Genomic DNA, 10,581 nt, shown 5'->3' with positions numbered 1-10,581 from the left:
TCTATATTTGTAACTCTTGTCCAGCAAAGCAGTAAGAAATCTGACTTTGACTAGCCATAATATGTTGACTTATTTGCTTCATTTCTAGAATACACATAAAGTACTTTAAAGAATTACTAATTCACATATTTCCCTATGAAGAACAAATTACTATCCAGTGTATAGTTCCTTTTCTTTTTAGTCTTAGAGTACATAATCAAAATACTGTTAGAAAATTAAGTAGGTTCTTTTCTCTGCTCCCCTTTTCAGTATGGTTAAGTTACTCATTTGTAATGCAATCAGTTAATTTGTATTTCATAATGAATGACCATTCCTTGTTAATTTTTTGTATGTGAAATAGCACAGTAACAAAAGTTAGAACTACAGAAAAATGTATCACTCTTCCCTCTTTTCTATCTCTTTCTCCTGCCCTTTCTGTCCTGATTACCTACCTATAGCTAATCTATGGTTTCTGATTTATCTTGTTTCTTTTTGATAAATGGGTATTTATTATTTCCCCTTTTTTCTTAATGGAAGGTAGCACAGTTACTCTCTTGCACTTTTTTTCACTTTGCACTGTAGCCTGTAAACATCAGTCCATAGAGATCTTTCTCAAAATTTTTTAACAGCCACATAGAACTCCATTGTGTGAATATACTTTAGTTTTACAGTTAATTTATGCATTTCCAATATTTTGTGTAGGTCATTTCTAATATTGTCTCAGCTTTGATTATGGTTTTTTATTTTTTTGTTTGTTTTTGCTGTGTGAAAGCTTCCATTTTTTATGTAGTAAACTTTGTTAATCTTATTGCTTCTCAATTTTATGTTAATGGTAAGCCTTTATACTAATGATGAATTCACCCGTGTTTATCTAGTGCTATATTGTTTCATTTTAGAATATAAGATTCCTGATCTATTTATAGCATATTTTTGTGAATTTATGAGATTGGGAGCTAATTTTAGTTAAGTGATACCTTTATGATGTTAAGTCATCCTAATTGAAAGCAATCTGTTTTAGCCTCTTTCATGAGTGTTTTTAAATTTTTTCTCATAACTTTAGCATATTGTTTGTTAAGCATATTCCTAAAGCAGGTTATTTTCTTTGTTGCTCTCGAAATGGGGTTTTTTCTATTACCGTTTGCTAGCTATTTTAGGATATGAGGGCTTTTTCTGTGTATTAAGTCTTGCTATCTTCTTGAATTCTTTTTGAGTTTTATCATCGATTCTCTTAAGATTTTTGTACAGGTATATCATATCACCTACAACTAGAGATGGTCTTACTTCCTTACCAATTTTTGTACCCCTAAATCATTTTTCTTGTCTTATTACATTGGCTAATACTTCTTTTAGTATTAGTACAATATTAAGTAGCAGTAGAAATAACGGGCATCCTTACTTTATTCTTGTTTCCGGTGGAAATGTCCTCATTGTTTTACCATTAAATAAAATGCTGGCTTTAGGACCAAAGTGAACATTGTATCACCCGTTACTATTTTCTTAAGTGCTTTTATCAGGAATGGGTATTATCAGAAATTTTGTCAAAGGTTTTTTAAGCATTTACTCAATGAGTGAAAACTTTAATAAAAAGAATTACAAGCATGAGAACTCTCAGGTATAGCAGAAGTAGCAACTGTAGGAAGAAACTATCACCCTTAGGGCCAAGGAAATAAATGATCAAGGAAAAGACTTAACATCTTAGAGGAGAGGCCCAGAGGCCAAACTTCAGATCTTTGAGGAGAAAGTGCTGTTGCTACAGAAAAGAGCAATATCCAAGTTGTTCACCACAATGAAGACAAATTTTGGAAACCCCTTGATTCAACTTCTGCATGAAAAATCTCTAGTGATAGGTAGCCATCCATCCTACTTTGGTAATTAGAGAGGAATCTCTAAAGGTGACTTTTAGGTTAGCTGTCATGCAAAACTTAAGATATGTGAGAATTTTCACAGACCCAACAGCCTTGAGCCACATCACAACAGACACCCACTTAATTATTGCACATGGACATAGAACTTTTATGCATACCTATGTATACAATACAAACTGTTATCCTAAATCTTTATATCTAAGAGTAAATCTTTGGGAGCATTTTTGTCTATAGTAGCCATTCAATTCACATTGCTTAATATTTAGAAAAAATAAAAATTGTTGTGTACTATGTAAATATCAAGGATGACCACTATAACTTTACTGCAAGAAGAGTTACCTGAACTCTTGTATATCTGTATCACTGATATGTGACTCAAATACACCACTAATAAATTTCACTGAGAGTCTAGCATTGTCTTTATGCTAGTCATACATCTGGAGTTAATTTTTAGTCCTGCTTTTAGAATTTCATAGCTAAATCATAGTTGATATAAAACTTGAATAGGTCGTTGGAAACTGAATTTACACATATAACCATAACCACATATAACCATAACTGAAAATAAAACTTTCTATACAATATATAGAGAATATATAATCTGTTATACCTTGACTGTAAGGAAAAGAGATGAAAACAAGCAGAAAAGTAATGCAAAGAAAGTGACATTGAAAGGATACAAGTACTAATTAGATATTGAAATATTTGCAAATGGTTAATGCATAACCAAAGGTGCAATTGAGAATGAAAAAGTTATATTTTAGAGACATAGAGTATATGGGAACTTTATTCCACTCAGTTTTGCTATGAACCTAAAACTGCTCTTTAAAAGAATAAAATTTATTTTTAAAAAATCAAAGTGTGAGCAGTGGTTTGACTCAGATTCAAAGGTACCTCTCTACATAAATATAAATACTCATAAAACTCCCCAAATATTAGTACTATTATAATGCTGCGTGTAGATATTAATCTGTGTGTATATACATATATATGTATATATGTGTATATATATATATACATACGTATGTATATATAAAACAGCAAATTTCCCTAAGCAGGATTTAAGCGTAGTTATATTCTCAAAGGACCAGTTTGAGGAGAAAATGGCCACCATGCCAAAATGGAGAAGAATTAACAACAGCCACCTCTTGTCACACATAAAGTTACTTTCATTTCCATTCTGGTTTGTTTGCTATATACTACATAGAGTCATTAGAAAACCAGGGAGCTTCAAGATGAAGGATAGTTTCAAATATTAATCTGAAAGTAATGTAAGACAGGTCAATAGGGAAAGCATGGAAGCTAAGAAACCAAGATATTGATGGTATGCTGCAAGTATGACTATGTTAACTAGCAGTAATAGAGTAAAGTAACAAGTCAAAGACATTGCTAAGAAATTCAGTGGCTGAATTGATGATGGAAGAAACGGAAACATCCAGATGATCAGGGGTTGTAGACATAGATACCTGGAAGAGTGGTAAATGCTGAAGAGCACCCCCCTCAAAAAAAATTAGACAAATATATTCAGGATAACCTTTAAAGTTTAAGAAAAACTTCCAGCCACAATTTAGGTAAGTAGGAGATGATGACTCAAAAACCATAGAGGATTTTCAAGGGGAACTAGGATATTATTTTGCTTCTTTTATCTGTTTCCACATCTGTTGAATGGGGTTGAAATGTATATGAACTTACACAGCACTACGGCTCATGAAGTGTATGCCCATGAAGTAGAATACACTGTGCCTAGGACTTTAATATGAGAACTAAGCTCACTACTAAAATAATAGTTAGAAAAGAATATGCATGTTAATGGGAATGAATGTTTAAAAAGGCATAAAAGAAAAAAATATGACAGGATGAAAAAAGTAAAATGACATTTATATACAAATATGTCAATTATATATTTTAATTGGACTAAATATTCCTATTAAAAGAAAAAGATTGGCATCCTGGATTTTTTTTAAAAAAAGAATTGAATGCTATATATAAGACAGAAACCTTAAATATAAGTATATGAACAAGTTGAAAGCATAAGGATGGTAAAATGTACCATATGAATACCAGAAAAAGCTAATGTAACTATTTTTATTTCAGTTAAAGTAGACAAAACCAGGAGCATTACCAGGGTCACTTCATTTTATCTTTTCATAGTGATAAAAAGTTTCAACTTCCCAGGAAGATAATTCTACATTATATGCACAGCTTCAAGTTCATATAATAACAGCTTCAAGATATATAAAGCAATTAAAAGGAGAAATAGATCCACATTCTTACAGGGATAGTTTAACTACTCCTAGTAACAAGTTAGAACAAGTTTTATGTATCTCATAGTTTGTTCCTCTATTCTTCCTTTACTGCTTTTTTTTTTAATATTGAGTGAATATTTTCTAATGTAACATTTTAATTTCTTCAATGATTTTTTTTTCACTACACTTAAAGTGATTGCTCTAGGATTTACCATATACATTTTAACTTATCAAATCAGCCTCAGATTTATCCTGGCTTAATTCATTATATATAGAAAGATTATTCTACCAGAAGGTAGGGGGGAAGTGGAGTGGGGAGGCAGACTAGGTAAAGGGGGTCAAATATGTGGTGACAGAAAGAAATCTAACTATGGGAGGTGAACACACAGTGTAAACATATATGCCTTACCGTTAAAGTGTACAGCTGGAACTTATTGGATTTCACCATAAAATATTTAATTAATTAATTTTTAAAAAGTATTCCTTTATAGCTCTATGTCCTTTTTCCCCATTTTGCGGTGTTATACATGGTACATCTATTAATGTTACAACCCCAACAATACATTATTATAATTATTTGTCACCTATAGCTATTTCCTTTGCCCAATATAGCTTCACTACTACCCACCTCCTTGGTGCTATTATTGGCATATATATTATACTTACATCACATAACTAGGTTCTTGGCTCAATAATACATTATATGTGTATTATTTTATACAATTGCTTATTAAATCAAGATGATAAAGGAGAATAATTATACATATAACCTGTGTTATAATTTTATGACTACTTTTACTGGTGCTTACTGTTCTTTCATGTAAATTTGAATTACCATTAGTGTTAAATTGCTTTCAGATTAAAGAATTAAAGAATTTCCTTCCAGCTTAAAGTATTTCTTGTAAGACAGGTCTGCTAGCAACAAATTCGCCAAGTTTTTGTTTATCTGGTAGAGTCTTCATTTCACCTCACTTTTGAAAAATCACTTTGCTGGATATAAGATTCTTGAATACATTTACTTCTTTGAGCACTTTGCATATGTTATCCTCCTGCTTTCTGCCTGCCATTGTTTCTGTTGAGAAATCTTCTGTTAATCTTACTGAGGTTCTTTTGTTAAGCAACAAATCGTTTTTCTCTTGTTGCTTTTACAATTTTCTCCTTGTCTTTGACTTTCAGCCTTTTTACTATGATGAGTCTGTTTGTGAATCTTTTTGTATTTATCCTCATTTGGGTTTGTTTCTTTGAGGCTCTCTTCATCTTTCTTCATTTTTTTTCCCTCTCTGTTCTTTGGTTTGTATAATCTGTCACTCAATCTTGAAATTCACTTATTTTTTCTTCTGCCAGTTCAAATCTGTTTAACCTCCCTAGGAAATTTTTTATTTTATTTATTTTACTTTTCAACTCATTATTTTCCATTTGTTGGTTGGTTGGTTGTGTGTGGGGGGGGGCGGTATTTACTTTATTGATACTTTAATGTGACTTTGTTATACCTTCCTTTACTCATTTAAGTCATGGTGGTTATGGTATATCTGTGTCCACCACCCTCTCCCCTGAAATTTGTGTATCGAATCCCTAACTTCCAGTGTGACTGTATTTGGAGATGGCCCTTTAAGGAAGTAATTAAAGTTAAATGAGGTCATCCAGGTGAGCCCTGATCAGATAGAATTATTGTCCTTACAAGAAAGACTCCATAGTCTTCACTCTTTCTCATTATGTGTGCACGAAGAACAGGTCACATGAACACACAGCAAAATGGTGGCTACCTACAGGCCAAGAGAAGAGGCCTCAGAATAAACCCTACCTTGCCAGCACCTTAGTTTTGGAGTTCTCAGCCTCAGAACTGTGAGAAATATCTACTTTTTAAGCCATTCAGCCTGTAGTATTTTGTTATAGTAGCTCAGACTAATGCAATGGTATTCTTTAGTTTTGTGAACATATTTGTGGTTATTTTGAAGTCACTTACTGATAAATCTGACATCTGATTACTCTCACAGGCAATTTCTGTTGCTTGCTCCCCCCGCCCCACCCCGCCCCAACGTATGGGGCATACTTTCTTGCCTCTTTAAATGCTTTATGATTTTTTTTGTTGGAAATTGGACAGTTTAAATAGTAAGTTGCACCAATGATGGGTACTGGTCCCTTGACTCTCTCCCTCCCATGACCTGGGTATTGTTATTTGCTTATTTGTTTAGTGACAGGTTGGATTATTTCAGTCTATCTCATCTCCTATTGTCTATGCCTTTGATGTTTCCCCAGGATGGAGCAACTTTTAAGTATGCCCATAGTCACCCTGGGATGACAGTGAATTTGGTAGCGCTCTATTCTTCTCTTTCCATATCACACCTAGCTGTTAAACACCACTAATTGCTAGCCACTTGTTAAATTGTTTTGAATAATATCCTGGGATTAGCTCATTAATAAATTACTCTGCAAACTAGTCAATCTAGTCACATTGTGGTCCCTTTGAAAGAATTTCTCAGGACAGTATTTGTTGATTCCTCCCAGCTGTAGTTATCACCTACAACCTACTAGCCCTACAATTTATCTTGAACCTCCTCCCAATTGCCTCTCACCTCAACCTCCAATGTGCTTATGTGAGCCCCTTAGGTTTCAATGTCTTCAGACTATGTTGAAAATAAAGTCAGTCCTTTGGGAAGAGATTAGTAGGAGTTCTGTATTTTATAGCCTGCTCCTCCCTCCAGGCAAAGCCTCTGAGCCAGGGTTGTGGGACTGAAGGTGGAGACATTGGCAGGTGTCTCAGTGACACCGTACTCTGCAAGCTGAACACTTTGTGGAAGGGAACTGAGGTCCTCTCAGTTTACTTTTCCTGGTATGGAACCACCAGATATGAAACAGAAACAAGGGTTGTCAGGACTTCAGCTCACTTTGCCCAATTTAGAGCCTCTCTTCCACAAATGGGCATAGGGTGGAAGAAGGGAGCTCCTCCCTCTCAACCACTCTTATCCAGGCCTTAACTAAGAGCAGAAGCTTCTGTCTCTGTGGAGTCATAGTGCGTGCCACCCCACCAGTACATCAATATATTCACCAACCCTGGAAGTTCTCTGAGCCTCTTTAAGTTCTCATTGAGGTATTATTACATGGGCATAATTGATTAATGAATTAATGGCCACACTGACTGAACTCAATTGCCAGCCTCTCTCCCCTCTCCTGGAGGCTGGGAGGTGGGGCTAATAGTGCCAACATCTAACCAAATGGTGGTTTTTCTGGCAATAAGCCCTCATCCTGAGTCTACCTACCCCACCATGTGAATCTGATTTTCACTCTGAGATTAGAAAAGAAAACAAGCAAGCCAACTATCACATCTATTTAACACTGTACTAGAAGTCCTACACAGGGCAATAAAGCAAGCTAGAATTGGAATAGAAGTAAAATTTCATTATTTGCAAATGATGTAATTAGGTACATAGATAATCCAAACTATAAAGAAATTTAGCAAGGTTGTTGGATGTCTTATTTTCAATTTCATAAAATTTTAAACATTTCACCATTTAGACTGTTTTGCTGTAGGTTTTTGTAGACTTCTTTTATCAAATGAAGAAGGTACCTTTAGTACAGAGAAGTGTTTTGTATTTTTATATACCAATAATAATCGAAAAATTTAAAAATACTATTCACAATGGCATAAAAACATAAACTAAGAATCTAATAAAATTTAAACAAACTGTAAAACATTGTAAAGTATTAAGGATGACTTAAATGAAGAAATTTATACACTGTTTATGGAATGAAAATTCAGCATTATAAAGATACCAGTTCTCTCCAAATTGATCTATAAATTCAATGGAATTCCAAATCCCAGCAGGTTTTTATTATAGAAATTGCTAAGCCGATTCTAAAATTTACATGGGAAAAACATCTAATACAATATGATATAAGAACAAGGTGGGAGGACTTACTCTATCACTATCAAAATTAAAAACCTACAGTTATTAGGACAGTGTAGTCCTAATTGCTGCAAGGATTTAGTATGTCTTACAAACACTAAATCTAGTATCGCAAGGAATTGGGGCAAAGATACAAAAATAGAGCAAAGAGACAGAACAGAGTTCAGAAAGAAACTTACACATGCATGTACCCTTGATTTGTGACAAAGATGGTACTACTGAGCAATGGAGAAAAATCAGGGAATTCAAAAATTTTATATGTGCACAATTGGAAATCTATATACTTGCATAAAAAAAGTTTGACTTTTACGCCTCTATTTCCGGTGGATTATAGATCTAAATACAAAAGGTAAAATATAAAGTTTTTAAAATAAAAATAGGGAAATATGAGCTTTGGGCAGGCAAGGAATGTCAAAGGGCAGATATTTGTAATTGGACGTTAAAATTAAAGACTTACACTCATTAAAAGATACCATTAAGAGAATGAAAAGACAAGCTGTAAAATGGGTGATGGAATTTGCAAAACATAGTGGCAAATGGGTTATATTCACAAAATTCATTTTTAATCAAATTAAAAAGTAAATATTAAAAAACAATTACCTCACAAAAAGGGTGCATAAATGACCAATAAATATGTGAAAAGGTGTTCAACTTTATTAGTAATCTGGGAAATGAAAATTAAAACCATACTAAGCACATACATCTCAGAATAGCTAAAATTAAGTAATAAAATACCACTCTTACCTGTAGATCCAAAAGAAATGCATGCTCAAATATACTAATAAGATAAAAATGGTACTTGCAGCATTTTTCTTGATACCCCCAAACTGAAAATAACCCAAACATCCATCAATGGTAGACTAGTAAAGTTGTAGTATGTTTATAGTAATTATTTTAGCAGAGCACACAAAATAGATACAGTAAGAGAGATGAATGAACAGAGCAGAAATAAGCACCTATGAAGAACCAAGTAGAAATGTTAGTATAATTTTTAAAATGAATTTAATATTGAATAAAAACAGTTAAAAGATCAGGTTGGGAAACTCCCAGAAGGTTAACAGAGAGAAAAAGGAGAATGAGAGATATTAAAGGTAGAAATAAAACTTTCAGAAATGAAGTAACCAGAGGGGGAAAATATTTAACAAAACATTATTTGGTTTCTAGAATTTAGAAGAGACAAATACCTGAAAATCTCTGCTTGATAAGATACATCAAACTCTTGAAAATCATGCTACTGAGTTTATAAGAAAGGGAATGTCCTATGGTCTCCAAATAAGAGGAAACTGAGTTAAAACCATAGTAGCCTTGTGGAGGATGGGAGACAAGGATATTTGTCTGTCCCAGGTTGGGTTGTAGGTGGGGAAAATGCCTCCCTTGAAGATTTAGAACAATGGGCTTGCCCTCCCAGTTGTCTAAAGTTCAAATTTACAGTTGTTGGTCTGAGAAACCATAGTCTGAGAAGCAAACATATAACTAATCTGGAAGGACCTACCTTCAACCTACATGGGTGGCACAGGATCCTCGAAAGCTCTATTAAAAATGAGCTCTAAAATTTGTAAAAATTCTTGAGGAAAAATCCAATTAACTTCAAATTTTGAAATACTAAACTTCAAAACTTCAGCTAATAGCCTATAAAATAAGCATGATATATTTAAAATGATTAAAGAAATAAGGAAGTTGTCTATGCATCTTTGCTCTACAAGCCTCTACAAACTAACTACAACTGATAATAGGACCAGGGAAGACAAAAGGCTTTTATCACACATGTTCCAAACAGAAGATATGAAACCCCTGTTTAGGAACCTCCAAGGAGATAACAGGTTTGAAAAGAAGAATCATAAGCGGGAACCATCATGTACGGATAGTTTACATCAATGCTATTAAAAAAAAGATACTGAAAATATGGATTAGCTCTAAGTCCAGCAACTTAGGTTGTCTTGTGAAATTCTGTAAACAGCCACTGGCTTTTAATGAGACAAATTAAAACCCATGTTAGAGGATTAGTTAATTCATTTCTCTCGACAGTACATACATTTCAGTGACTAACAGCAGTGACTCAAATTGCTTAGCAGCAGTAGTAACAAGTAAATTTAACCAGGGCATACCCACATAGTTTGGGGGAAAATAATAAAAGTGATAACAAATGTGTTTCTAAAAAGAAACTGTTACAGACTTTTCTCCCATGATAATATAAAACTAAATTTTTGGAAACACTTGTTTCCACATGTAATTTATGTAATTCTACACATTTCAGTTATCCAAAGTTGGCAGTTAATCACACTAAATTTCACAGATTATGTTTAAGAAAAAAGTTTATTGTGTGTTCCCTCAATGGTTATTTTTTAGTGTGTTCAATTATGCTTCCTTTTAAAAATGGAATAACTAAGTCTATGGCCATGCCACCCTGAACAAGCTGGATGTCGTCTGATCTTGGAAGCTAAGCAGGCTGGTTAGTACTTGGATGGGAGACCACCTAGAAAGACCAGGTGCTATAGGCATAAAAAATAAAAAAATAAGCGATTGTGAGCTGACAAGGTCCTTGCAATCTCTGAGGGTTGTTAGGGTTGCCTCACCTAAACAAATAAA

Source organism: Rousettus aegyptiacus, unplaced genomic scaffold (assembly GCF_014176215.1).
Source record: "Rousettus aegyptiacus isolate mRouAeg1 unplaced genomic scaffold, mRouAeg1.p scaffold_m13_p_4, whole genome shotgun sequence".
Taxonomy (NCBI): Eukaryota; Metazoa; Chordata; class Mammalia; order Chiroptera; family Pteropodidae; genus Rousettus; species Rousettus aegyptiacus.
The sequence above is the reverse complement of the archived record's forward strand: the minus strand, read 5'-3'. Positions refer to the sequence as shown.